The sequence below is a fragment of the Rhipicephalus microplus genome, unplaced genomic scaffold (assembly GCF_043290135.1).
Source record: "Rhipicephalus microplus isolate Deutch F79 unplaced genomic scaffold, USDA_Rmic scaffold_468, whole genome shotgun sequence".
NCBI classification, from domain to species: Eukaryota; Metazoa; Arthropoda; class Arachnida; order Ixodida; family Ixodidae; genus Rhipicephalus; species Rhipicephalus microplus.
In genome coordinates this window covers 1,170-15,000 of record NW_027465031.1, presented here as the reverse complement: position 1 = coordinate 15,000, position 13,831 = coordinate 1,170, and the positions used below count along the sequence as shown (strand labels likewise).

General features: G+C 61.8%; 2 non-coding genes across 2 annotated transcripts; both read right to left on the bottom strand.

Moving 5' to 3' along the window:
• Positions 1-1,065: 1,065 nt before the first annotated feature.
• On the bottom strand, positions 1,066-1,218 carry LOC142794650 (5.8S ribosomal RNA). Its single transcript, XR_012892521.1, has one exon. It is a non-coding gene; the product is annotated as a 5.8S ribosomal RNA (ribosomal RNA).
• Positions 1,219-2,937: 1,719 nt separating this feature from the next.
• LOC142794658 (small subunit ribosomal RNA) lies at positions 2,938-4,752 on the bottom strand. The gene has a single exon (XR_012892527.1). It is a non-coding gene; the product is annotated as a small subunit ribosomal RNA (ribosomal RNA).
• Positions 4,753-13,831: the final 9,079 nt, after the last annotated feature.

The following is a 13,831-nucleotide window of genomic DNA, read 5'->3' as shown; positions in this document are numbered from 1 at the left end:
TCTTCACAAGGCTGGCAATCGGCTTCCCCGCTGCACGCGTGCGGCGCACAACCGGTGTGACGTGGAAGTGACGGGACACGTTCGTAAACCCATCGCGAACCGAGTACGACGCCCTACCAAGTGCGCCCGCAACCCTGTACAGGGTCACATCTTCACAAGGCTGGCAAGCGGCATTCCGCTGCGCGCGTGCGTCGTCCGAGCAGTTGCGTGATAAACGACCGTGTCGAAAGCCCAAACACCGCCGAGGCCAGTCGCCGCCGCCGCAAGGGCAGCCACGCAGCCTGGCGAGAGGCATCGTCTCGTGTAGCGTCGCCCCCGCCCCAACTGGAGTGGCCCAGTTTTTTGAACGGGACGGGAACTGCGAAGCACTTAGACCGACGGCGGACTACGACGAGAACGCCTTAAGCTTCGCCAACGTTTCGCCAACTCGTGCGGGAGACTTTTTCCGCTTCGCGGCAAGTCGTCGCGCCGTGCTCTCCGCATCAACCGCGTACGCAGCGAACCGCAAACGTCGGGCGCAGCCTCCTCACCTCCCTGCGCTTTGCGCGCGAACGTTCCCTGTTCGCGCGGCAAAGCCTGGAGGAGGCACGGCCCCGCAGCGTGTTCGAGCGCCCGGTCTACGGGACACCCTGCTTACTTCGAGGGCAACAAGCGCAACGCAAGGCTGCGATCTCGCGCACTTTGCGCACGGCTGGAGAAGCTTTGCTGGCCGGCTTTCGCTCCTCGTGTTTACCGTGCGTTAAAGTTGCGCGTCCGTGGCTCTCGCAGCTCTTGCGCGCCCGGTCGCAGAGAGGAGTACGCAACCTCGACCGCACTTTCCCTGCAGGCTTCCTTCCGACTCGAAGTCCTGCGGCGGTCTCAACGAGGTGCCACATCCTCAATGCAGTCGGTCGCCCCCGTTTCGGTTGGGCTCTGGCACGACGGTCGCCACCGTCTCGCCCTTGAGTGGCCGCTGTTGGCGCTCGCTGTGAGGTGTTCAGCGTGCTGTCCGTGTTGCCGACGCGGTCAAAACGAGTCGACGGCTCACGTTCCCTTGTGCGCCGAAGGCTCTCTTGATATGTGATCCGACCCTCAGACAGACGAAGCCAAGGGAAGACCCAAGGCCGCAATGTGCGTTCAAAGAATCAGTGCTCAGTGTGTCCTGCAATTCACACCAAGTCTCGCAGCTGGCTGCGTTCTTCATCGACCCGAGAACCGAGTGATCCACCGCTTAGAGTCGTGAAAAAGTGTTTGTTCAATTCCGTACAGTCAAAACCAAACGTTTCTGGCACTCGGCCAAACAGTGGCCAAGAAGGGCGCTTTTCAGCGCACGCTTGGACTCCAAAACTCTGCCGCGCCTTTTTCGGCTGCCGCAAATCGAGCAAACGGTGTGTTTCGGACGGCGTTTCGCTTTCGCTACTTGCGAGTGCTTTCGTGGTCCACCCCTCTATAAATACTCGGGAGGCGTCGAAGCCGGTTCTCCAAGCCGGACCCGTAGGTATCGTTGTGTGCTCGCTCTCATTGGCCCGCCTAACCAGAAAATGCCTGCGGTACACCCATTTGGATAAGAGTGCACGCAGATGCGGGCCTCGACGGCTACACATTTCCTCGGGCGGCCGCCTCCCGGCCTCCGTGGAGCGCGGGATGCACGGTCCCATCGACAAGCCTCTCCCGTTTTTACCGTGGCGTCGCGGTTCACCACGGCAGGCGGGTCGGTCTCCTCCGCATAAAAAGGGGGACCCCCGCTTTTTGTTCCACGAAATCGCACAAGCTTTTTTCGCATCCACGGTTTGCCACCGCACACCAAAATGCCGATCCGGCTGCCTACTTTAGCCAACAGGTGGAGCCAGGCGCGCCGTACTTGCGCGGCACTTCCCACGTCCACCGAAGTCGGTGCCAAGGACCACTTTCGGCGCCGGAGCCGCGTACGAGCCTACTCGAGGCGGAAGAACGAAGCCAGCAAGGGCCTGGCCGCAAGTGCGTTCAATTGTCGGGACGTCCAAGTCCCTCGTTCTTCCGTGCTTCCTCTTTCGGCAAGTCGTTGCGGCACCTTCCCAAAGCGCGCAGACCCGCTAATCGCGACGAGCGCGACGTGGCCGTGCCGCCTTTCCCTCGGCAGCAAGCAAAACGCCTGGCAACGTCGACGCTCCCCTAACCGCGATCTCGCACCGTGTTTCGTGTGGCGAATTCAAAAGCCGGCCGGCGCTGCTGCAACCATTACGGTCGGTACGCATACGCCGCGGAGGGCGGGACGGTCATCGGAGCGTGCGGTTCCTCCATCGAGTACTGCGCACCTCGGCCGTCGCATCGCCGTGCCATGACCGGCCGCGCGTCAACGCGAACCGGTGCCAGCGAGATCCCTCGCCTGCAAGAACCGACCGGCAGCCTCCGTCACCCGAGGACGCGGAGGCGCTTGCCGCGGACGGCGGGACGGTATGCACTGGTGCACAGCGGACCCGTCACATCGCCAGTTCCTTGACCGACCGCCGACGCTTGTGCCGTTCCTCTCGTACTTGGCAGTCGCCGCGCGATTGTCGGGTCTCGTTCTTGCACGCTCGAACGGTCGGGAGGGCACTCGGCTGGCGTTTCGGGAACGCGCAGCCTCGCCTTCTACCGACGTAACCACGACTCGCCGTTCGCGCTCCGCCGCTCCTGTTTACAGTACTAGGCGGTCCCGCAGCGGTCGGGTCGCGCATTTCGAGCGCTTCGAGCCACGGTGCAGTGGCGGGTCGAAAGCCGACCTATGAGTGCGTTGCGCCGTTTGTACCCGCGTCCGCCACCTGGCCGACCGTCCAAGGTCGCGGTGTTGGCGTCCGCTGGGCGCAACAATTTGTCACGGGGTGCCGCTCCACATTCAGGCAGCCCCGTGGGGAAAAGCCGACCCCGCGTCCAAACGGGGTCAGCGGCAGAAAGTGTCGGGCGCAGACGCAGCTGAGGCGCTCACCCTTCACAATCCGTTAATGATCCTTCCGCAGGTTCACCTACGGAAACCTTGTTACGACTTTTACTTCCTCTAAATGATCAAGTTTGGTCATCTTTCCAACAGACCGGCGCAACCGAAAGGCCGCGCCGGACATCGGTCCGAAGACCTCACTAAATCATTCAATCGGTAGTAGCGACGGGCGGTGTGTACAAAGGGCAGGGACGTAATCAACGCGAGCTTATGACTCGCGCTTACTGGGAATTCCTCGTTCAAGGGGAACAATTGCAAGCCCCTATCCCAATCACGAAAGAAGTTCCACGGGTTACCCAGTCTTTTCAGACAGGGATAAAGACACGCTGCTTCCTTCAGTGTAGCGCGCGTGCGGCCCCGGACATCTAAGGGCATCACAGACCTGTTATTGCTCTGTTTCGTGCGGCTAGGAGCCGCTTGTCCCTCTAAGAAGGTTGTAAGGTGCTGGGAACCCCGCACCTATTTAATAGGCTAGAGTCTCGTTCGTTATCGGAATTAACCAGACAAATCGCTCCACCAACTAAGAACGGCCATGCACCACCATCCACCGAATCAAGAAAGAGCTCTCAATCTGTCAATCCTCCCAGTGTCCGGGCCGGGTAAGTTTTCCCGTGTTGAGTCAAATTAAGCCGCAGGCTCCACTCCTGGTGGTGCCCTTCCGTCAATTCCTTTAAGTTTCAGCTTTGCAACCATACTTCCCCCGGAACCCAAATACTTTGGTTTCCCGGAAGCTGCCCGCCGAGTCATTTGAGTAACTCAGGCGGATCGCTGGTTGGCATCGTTTATGGTCAGAACTAGGGCGGTATCTGATCGCCTTCGAACCTCTGACTTTCGTTCTTGATCAATGAAAACATTCTTGGCAAATGCTTTCGCAGTAGTTCGTCTTGCGACGGTCCAAGAATTTCACCTCTAGCGCCGCAATACGAATGCCCCCGTCCGTCCCTCTTAATCATTACCTCGTATTCCAAAAACCAACAGAACAGAAACGAGGTCTTGTTCTATTATTCCATGCAAGTTTATTCAGGCGACTCGCCTGCGTTGAGCACTCTAATTTTTTCAAAGTAAAAGCACCGGCCATCTCGAGGCACACAATGAAGTGCACCAAGAAAGAACCGGCATGATGTTCAGTCCGAGCCGTCGCATCGGGTAGATGCACTACTCGTCTGGAACTGAGATCCAACTACGAGCTTTTTAACCGCAGCAGCTTTAGTATACGCTATTGGAGCTGGAATTACCGCGGCTGCTGGCACCAGACTTGCCCTCCAATTGATCCTCGTTAAAGGATTTAGAGTGTACTCATTTCAATTACGGGGCCTCAAAAGAGTCCCGTATTGTTATTTTTCGTCACTACCTCCCCGTGCCGGGAGTGGGTAATTTGCGCGCCTGCTGCCTTCCTTGGATGTGGTAGCCGTTTCTCAGGCTCCCTCTCCGGAATCGAACCCTGATTCTCCGTTACCCGTAACAACCATGGTAAGCAAGTAACCTACCATCGAAAGTTGATAAGGCAGACACTTGAAAGAAACGTCGCCGGCTCGTGGCCATGCGATCAGCACAAAGTTATCCAGAGTCACCACACAATACGGGCCGAAACCCGATCGATCTTGGTCTAATAAAAGCACCCGTTACCCAAAGGGCTCCAGGCTCACTGCATGTATTAGCTCTAGAATTGCCACAGTTATCCAAGTAGGAAGAAACGATCTAAGGAACCATAACTGATTTAATGAGCCATTCGCGGTTTCGCCTTATTTCGGCATGTACTTAGACATGCATGGCTTAATCTTTGAGACAAGCATATGATTACTGGCAGGATCAACCAGGTAATCGTTCGACTGCGCGTCCGTCCTCGCCTTCGGCGGGCCGGACGCAGTCTGTGTGCGGCGGAGGCCACCTTCAGGCGCCCCAACACGCTTATTTTGCACTCCGAGATGACGGCGTTCGAGCTCGCTACGGCACAACCTTCCCGAAAGACGAGTGGGAGCCGTGCGGCAAGAAGCACGTTCATGCTCGCTCTTTTTCGTTGCATCGACTCGGTCGCGCCGTGCGGGTTGCCCAAGCCCGCTGCACTGTCGGTGGACCGGCCGGAACTAGCAACGGAGCCGAGACTGCAAAGCCGCCAGACGACGGGTCACGCCCGCGTCTTCGGCGCTTTCGCATCTGAATCGCCCGAGGACGACACGGAACACACCTCGATATCGTGGTAAAACGGCACCGTCCGACAACCAGCCCCTAACGCATCAAGCGGATGAGGCTGCAGACGACTGCCGTGGATTCCCCTGGAGCAGACCCGAGGACACGCTTGACGAGGCCGAAGCCCGCCGCATATCAGACACCCGGTCGCTTTCGCGTACGCCGCTCACGAGAACCCCCACATAATAGCAGCGATAAGTACCCAGACCTCCTTGGGCACTAATACGAGCGTACTCGAGAAAATTTCACCGCGGGTGTGCCCCGAAACGTGTGGCACGTTGAGCGTGCCACAAGTCTACGTCGCTCTCAAACCCGCCGAGGTCGTAGAATTTGCGACCCTACTCACGAAATTCCCACCGAGGATACGGCCGCAAACGTACCGCACCTTGGGTAGGCCACGAGTTTGTGCAACACTACGCTGACGGCACAGCACCGAGGTCGTGCGCGCACGCACGGGAAAATTCCGCCGCGGTTTCTGCCGAAAACGTGAGGCACCACGACTCTCCGCAAGTTCGCGTCGACTGCGAAAGACCGAAGTCGTGAACGACGTGTCCGCTACTCGCCGCCGACACGCTGGACACCAAACGTACAACGACTCGACGGCGTAGTAGAGGCCCACGACGCGGTTTTCCTTAACGACGTCTCGGCGTGGCACCGACAGGTTAGAACGGCCGACCAACGTTCCCTGTCCGCCGTTCGGCTCAGTCGAAGGGCTCGGCGACTTCGGCAACGCTGCGAAGCCGCACGGTGACGCACGCCATGTCCCCATTTTTTTTTTTTTTCTTTCTGCGTCTGCCGGGGTGCCCCTATAATAGCAGCGATAAGCACCCAGACCGCCGTGGGTCGCTCGCCCCGGCTGACGTGGTTTTTCGTACTCCTGCGGCGGTCGCCGTCAAGCACGTCCAAATACGCTACTTTCGTGGGCGCATTCACGCTCTTTCGCTTCGCCGGAGTGCCAGCACTCACTCTGCCAAAAACGGCGAACATCCGAGCGGCGGTTCCCACTTTTGCGTCGGCGTCGCAAACCCCGCCCCGGCAGACGAGGTTTGCCGTACTCGTGCGACGGTGGCCGGCGGGCACGTCGAAAGACGCCGATATCGTGCGCGAATTGGCGCACCTTGGCTTCACCGGAGTGCCGCCACTGACTCCTCCAAAAACGGCGAAGATCCGAGCGGCGCTTCCCACTTTCGCATCGGCGTCCCGAACTCCGCCCCGGCTGACGCGGTTTACCGTACTCGTGCGACGGTCGCCGGCGAGCACGTGGAAAGACGCCGATATCGTGCCCGAATCGGCTCCGTTCGGCTTCGCCGGAGTGCCAGCACTGGCTCGGCGAAAGACGACGAACATCCGAGCGACGGTTCTCACTATTGCGTACGCGTCGCAAACCCCGCCCCGGCAGACGCACTTTGCCGTACTCGTGCGACGGTCGCCGGCGAGCACGTAGAAAGACGCCGATATCGTGCCGGAATCGGCCCCGTTTGGCTTCGCCGGAGTGCCAGCACTCACTCGGCCACAAACGGCGAACATCCGAGCGGCGGTTCCCACTTAGCCGTCGGCGTCCCGAACTCCGCCCCGGCAGACGCGGTTGCCGAGCTCGTGCGACTAGCGACCGCGAAGCCGTCTCGCGACGCCGCTTTCGTGCGCGGCTCCCACTGCGACCTGGGTCACCCGAGGTCGACGAGCAAGAAAGAATGTCGAAAAAAAATTTTTTTTTTTTTTGCGTCTGCCGGGGTGCCCCTATAATAGCAGCGATAAGCACCCAGACCGCCATGGGTCGCTCGCCCCGGCTGACGTGGTTTTTCGTTTTCCTGCGGTGGTCGTCGTCAAGCACGTCCAAACACGCCACTTTCGTGGGCGCATTCGCGCTCTTTCGCTTCGCCGGAGTGCCAGCACTCACTCTGCCAAAAACGGCGAACATCCTAGTGGCGGTTCCCACTTTTGCGTCGGCGTCGCCAACCCCGCCCCGGCATACGCGGTTTGCCGTACTCGTGCGGCGGTGGCCGGCGGGCACGTCGAAAGACACCGATATCGTGCGCGAGTCGATGCTTCTTGGTCTCGCAGGAGGGCCGCCACTCACTCCTGCAAAAACGGCGAAGATCCGAGCGGCGCTTCCCACTTTTTCGTCGGCATCGCAAACCTCGCCCCGGCAGACGCGCTTTGCCGTACTCGTGCGACGGTCGCCGGCGAGCACGTCGAAATACGCCGATATCGTGCCCGAATCGGCCCCGTTTCGCTTCGCCGGAGTGCCAGCACTCACTCGGCCAAAAACGGCGAACATCCGAGCAGCGGTACCCACTTAGCCGTCGGCATCCCGAACTCCGCGCCGGCTGACGCGGTTGCCGAGCTCGTGCGACTAGCGACCGCGAACGCGTCTCGCGACGCCGCTTTCGTGCGCGGCTCCCATTGCGACCTGGGTTACCCGAGCTCGACCAGCAAAAAAGAAGGTCGAAAAAAAATTTTTTTTTTCTGCGTCTGCCGGGGTGCCCCTATAATAGCAGCGATAAGCACCCAGACCGCCGTGGGTCGCTCGCCCCGGCTGACGTGGTTTTTCGTACTCCTGCAGCGGTCGCCGTCAAGCACGTCCAAATACGCCACTTTCGTGGGCGCTTTCGCGCTCTTTCGCGTCGCCGGTGTGCCAGCACTCACTCTGCCAAAAACGGCGAACATCCTAGTGGCGGTTCCCACTTTTGCGTCGGCGTCGCCAACCCCGCCCCGGCATACGCGGTTTGCCGTACTCGTGCGGCGGTGGCCGGCGGGCACGTCGAAAGACACCGATATCGTGCGCGAGTCGATGCTTCTTGGTCTCGCAGGAGGGCCGCCACTCACTCCTGCAAAAACGGCGAAGATCCGAGCGGCGCTTCCCACTTTTTCGTCGGCATCGCAAACCTCGCCCCGGCAGACGCGCTTTGCCGTACTCGTGCGACGGTCGCCGGCGAGCACGTCGAAATACGCCGATATCGTGCCCGAATCGGCCCCGTTTCGCTTCGCCGGAGTGCCAGCACTCACTCGGCCAAAAACGGCGAACATCCGAGCAGCGGTACCCACTTAGCCGTCGGCATCCCGAACTCCGCGCCGGCTGACGCGGTTGCCGAGCTCGTGCGACTAGCGACCGCGAACGCGTCTCGCGACGCCGCTTTCGTGCGCGGCTCCCATTGCGACCTGGGTTACCCGAGCTCGACCAGCAAAAAAGAAGGTCGAAAAAAAATTTTTTTTTTCTGCGTCTGCCGGGGTGCCCCTATAATAGCAGCGATAAGCACCCAGACCGCCGTGGGTCGCTCTCCCCGGCTGACGTGGTTTTTCGTACTCCTGCAGCGGTCGCCGTCAAGCACGTCCAAATACGCCACTTTCGTGGGCGCTTTCGCGCTCTTTCGCGTCGCCGGTGTGCCAGCACTCACTCTGCCAAAAACGGCCAACATCCGAGCGGCGGTTCCCACTTTTGCGTCGGCGTCGTAAACCCCGCCCCGGCAGACGCGGTTTGCCCTACTCGTTCGACGGTCGCCGGCGAGCGCGTCGAAAGACGCCGATATCGTGCGCTAATTGGCGCTCCTTGGCTTCTCCGGAGTGCCGCCACTCACTCCTCCAAAAACGGCGAAGATCCGAGCGGCGTTCTCCACTTTCGCATCGGCGTCCCGAACTCCGCCCGGGCTGACGCGGTTTACCGTACTCGTGCGACGGTCGCCGCCGGGCACGTCGAAAGACGCCGATATCGTGCCGTAATCGGCCCCGTTTGGCTTCGCCCGAGTGCCAGCACTCACTCGGCCAAAAACGGCGAACATCCGAGCAGCGTTTCCCACTTTCGCATCGGCGTCCCGAAGCCCGCCCCGGCAGACGCGGTTTGCCCTACTCGAGCGACGGTCGCCGGCGATCACGTCGAAAGGCGCCGAATTCGTGCACGAATCGATGCTTCTTGGTCTCGCAGGAGGGCCGCCACTCACTCCTGCAAAAACGGCGAAGATCCGAGTTGCGCTTCCCACTTTTTCGTCGGCGTCCCGAACTACGCCCCGGCTGACGCGGTTTACCGTACTCGTGCGACGGTCGCCGGCGGGCACTTCAAAATACGCCGATTTCGTGGGCGCATTCACGCTGTTTCGCTTCCCCGGAGTGCCAACACTCACTCTGCCGAAAGCGGCGATCATCCGAGCGGCGGTTCCCACTTTTGCGTCGGCTTCGCAAACGGCGCCCCGGCAGACGCGCTCGTGCGACGTACTCGTGCGACGGTCGCCGGCGAGCACGTCGAAAGACGCCGATATCGTGCTCGAATCGACCCCGTTTCGCTTCGCCGGAGTGCTGCCAGTCACGGCGCAGAGAACGGCGAACAAGTGTTTTTTTTTTTTTTTCCTAGAATTTGTGTTATAGAAGGCACATTTGATATCGGACGATAATTTTCAACTTTATCACGCGCACCGATTTTCGTGTAGAGGTTTGCAAGTTTATGGGAATTTCTCCACTTGGAATAATGCGATTTAGTAGTACTACGAGAACTTCATGGATGTACTCAAGGGTACGGGGCAAGTCAGTTACGTCAACACCTGCAGATTTTTTACACTTCAAACTGAAAATTGTTGGTTGTGAGTCCTCGTGTGATATTAAAGGCCGATTCGCTAACACATAGAACAAAGAAAGAAAGGAAGAAAAAACGCCCGCGCTCGCTCAAGAAACCTGGGTTCGCAACAAGTGGCAACAACAAGCAACCGAGCGAGTGCGCCAAAACCCGTGGCGGCCGAACAAACGCGAAGTCCCAACCGCGTCAGCCGGGGCGGCACGGGACAGGAAAAATCACTTCAGCCGGGGCGGCGGGGCACCGAATAAACCTCGTCACCTCGTCGCAGGATAAAAGAGGAAACAAAAAGTCTAAACAGCGTCTGCTGGAGCGAATGCGTAATAAAACAACAACAACAACAAAAAAAAAACACCCGCGCTCAAGAAGTCTGCAATCCTCACAAAAGGCGACTGTGACCGAGCAGCGTCAGCCGGGGCCGTGCGGAAACGGAAAAACCGCGACTACCGGGGCGTCGAGGCACCGAAAAATCCACTTCAGCCGCGGCGAAAAAAAAAACAAAAAGAAAGACGGAGGGGGGGGGGGGAACCACGTCTGCCGGGGCGAAGGAAAAAAAAAAACGCGTCTGCCGGGGCGAGCCCGGGTGCGGCACCACCGGGAAAACTGTGGCAAACAGACATGGCGATCGAGTGAGTGGGCCGCCAGCCAGGCTCAGCCAAAAAGTGCAAAGTCCGAACTGCGTCAGCCGGGGCGGCAAAAACCGCGTCAGCCGGGGCGGCGCAAAAAACCGCGTCTGCCGGGGCGGCACGAAACCGCGTCAGCCGGGGCGGGGCGAAAACTGCGTCAGCCGGGGCGAAAAGAAAAAAAAAAAACGCGTCTGCCGGGGCAAGCCCGGGTGCGGCACCACCGGGAAAACTGTGGCAAACAGACATGGCGATCGAGTGAGTGGGCCGCCAGCCAGGCACAGCCGAAAAGTGCAAAGTCCGAACCGTGTCAGCCGGGGCGACGCAAAAACCGCGTCAGCCGGGGCGGCGCGAAAACCGCGTCAGCCGGGGCGGCACGAAACCGCGTCAGCCGGGGCGGCGCGAAAACTGCGTCAGCCGGGGCGGCGCGAAAACCTCGTCAGCCGGGGCGAGCGAAAAGGGGGGGGGGGAACCACGTCTGCCGGGGCGAAAGAAAAAAAAACGCGTCTGCCGGGGCGAGCCCGGGTGCGGCACCACCGGGAAGACTGTGGCAAACAGACATGGCGATCGAGTGAGTGGGCCGCCAGCCAGGCTCAGCCCAAAAAGTGCCAAGTCCGAACTGCGTCAGCCGGGGCGGCAAAAACCGCGTCAGCCGGGGCGGCGCGAAAACCGCGTCTGCCGGGGCGGCGCGAAAACTGCGTCTGCCGGGGCGAGCCCGGGTGCGGCACCACCGGGAAAACTGTGGCAAACAGACATGGCGATCGAGTGAGTGGGCCGCCAGCCAGGCACAGCCGAAAAGTGCTAAGTCCGAACTGCGTCTGCCGGGGCGGCACGAAACCGCGTCAGCCGGGGCGGCGCGAAAACCGCGTCTGCCGGGGCGGCACGAAACCGCGTCAGCCGGGGCGGCGCGAAAACTGCGTCAGCCGGGGCGAGCCCGGGTGCGGCACCACCGGGAAAACTGTGGCAAACAGACATGGCGATCGAGTGAGTGGGCCGCCAGCCAGGCACAGCCGAAAAGTGCTAAGTCCGAACTGCGTCTGCCGGGGCGGCACGAAACCGCGTCAGCCGGGGCGGCGCGAAAACCGCGTCTGCCGGGGCGGCACGAAACCGCGTCAGCCGGGGCGGCGCGAAAACTGCGTCAGCCGGGGCGAGCCCGGGTGCGGCACCACCGGGAAAACTGTGGCAAACAGACATGGCGATCGAGTGAGTGGGCCGCCAGCCAGGCACAGCCGAAAAGTGCTAAGTCCGAACTGCGTCAGCCGGGGCGGCAAAAACCGCGTCAGCCGGGGCGGCGCAAAAAACCGCGTCTGCCGGGGCGGCACGAAACCGCGTCAGCCGGGGCGGCGCGAAAACTGCGTCAGCCGGGGCGAAAGAAAAAAAAAAAAAACGCGTCTGCCGGGGCGAGCCCGGGTGCGGCACCACCGGGAAAACTGTGGCAAACAGACATGGCGATCGAGTGAGTGGGCCGCCAGCCAGGCACAGCCGAAAAGTGCTAAGTCCGAACTGCGTCTGCCGGGGCGGCACGAAACCGCGTCAGCCGGGGCGGCGCGAAAACCGCGTCTGCCGGGGCGGCACGAAACCGCGTCAGCCGGGGCGGCGCGAAAACTGCGTCAGCCGGGGCGAGCCCGGGTGCGGCACCACCGGGAAAACTGTGGCAAACAGACATGGCGATCGAGTGAGTGGGCCGCCAGCCAGGCACAGCCGAAAAGTGCTAAGTCCGAACTGCGTCTGCCGGGGCGGCACGAAACCGCGTCAGCCGGGGCGGCGCGAAAACCGCGTCTGCCGGGGCGGCACGAAACCGCGTCAGCCGGGGCGGCGCGAAAACTGCGTCAGCCGGGGCGAGCCCGGGTGCGGCACCACCGGGAAAACTGTGGCAAACAGACATGGCGATCGAGTGAGTGGGCCGCCAGCCAGGCACAGCCGAAAAGTGCAAAGTCCGAACCGTGTCAGCCGGGGCGACGCAAAAACCGCGTCAGCCGGGGCGGCGCGAAAACCGCGTCAGCCGGGGCGGCACGAAACCGCGTCAGCCGGGGCGGCGCGAAAACTGCGTCAGCCGGGGCGGCGCGAAAACCTCGTCAGCCGGGGCGAGCGAAAAGGGGGGGGGGGGGGGGAACCACGTCTGCCGGGGCGAAAGAAAAAAAAAACGCGTCTGCCGGGGCGAGCCCGGGTGCGGCACCACCGGGAAGACTGTGGCAAACAGACATGGCGATCGAGTGAGTGGGCCGCCAGCCAGGCTCAGCCCAAAAAGTGCCAAGTCCGAACTGCGTCAGCCGGGGCGGCAAAAACCGCGTCAGCCGGGGCGGCGCGAAAACCGCGTCTGCCGGGGCGGCGCGAAAACTGCGTCAGCCGGGGCGAGCCCGGGTGCGGCACCACCGGGAAAACTGTGGCTAACAGACATGGCGATCGAGTGAGTGGGCCACCAGCCAGGCTCAGCCAAAAAGTGCCAAGTCCGAACTGCGTCAGCCGGGGCGGCAAAAACCGCGTCAGCCGGGGCGGTGCAAAAAAACCGCGTCTGCCGGGGCGGCACGAAACCGCGTCAGCCGGGGCGGCGCGAAAACTGCGTCAGCCGGGGCGAAAGAAAAAAAAAAACGCGTCTGCCGGGGCGAGCCCGGGTGCGGCACCACCGGGAAAACTGTGGCAAACAGACATGGCGATCGAGTGAGTGGGCCGCCAGCCAGGCACAGCCGAAAAGTGCTAAGTCCGAACTGCGTCTGCCGGGGCGGCACGAAACCGCGTCAGCCGGGGCGGCGCGAAAACCGCGTCTGCCGGGGCGGCACGAAACCGCGTCAGCCGGGGCGGCGCGAAAACTGCGTCAGCCGGGGCGAGCCCGGGTGCGGCACCACCGGGAAAACTGTGGCAAACAGACATGGCGATCGAGTGAGTGGGCCGCCAGCCAGGCACAGCCGAAAAGTGCTAAGTCCGAACTGCGTCTGCCGGGGCGGCACGAAACCGCGTCAGCCGGGGCGGCGCGAAAACCGCGTCTGCCGGGGCGGCACGAAACCGCGTCAGCCGGGGCGGCGCGAAAACTGCGTCAGCCGGGGCGAGCCCGGGTGCGGCACCACCGGGAAAACTGTGGCAAACAGACATGGCGATCGAGTGAGTGGGCCGCCAGCCAGGCACAGCCGAAAAGTGCTAAGTCCGAACTGCGTCAGCCGGGGCGGCAAAAACCGCGTCAGCCGGGGCGGCGCAAAAAACCGCGTCTGCCGGGGCGGCACGAAACCGCGTCAGCCGGGGCGGCGCGAAAACTGCGTCAGCCGGGGCGAAAGAAAAAAAAAAAACGCGTCTGCCGGGGCGAGCCCGGGTGCGGCACCACCGGGAAAACTGTGGCAAACAGACATGGCGATCGAGTGAGTGGGCCGCCAGCCAGGCACAGCCGAAAAGTGCTAAGTCCGAACTGCGTCTGCCGGGGCGGCACGAAACCGCGTCAGCCGGGGCGGCGCGAAAACCGCGTCTGCCGGGGCGGCACGAAACCGCGTCAGCCGGGGCGGCGCGAAAACTGCGTCAGCCGGGGCGAGCCCGGGTGCGGCACCA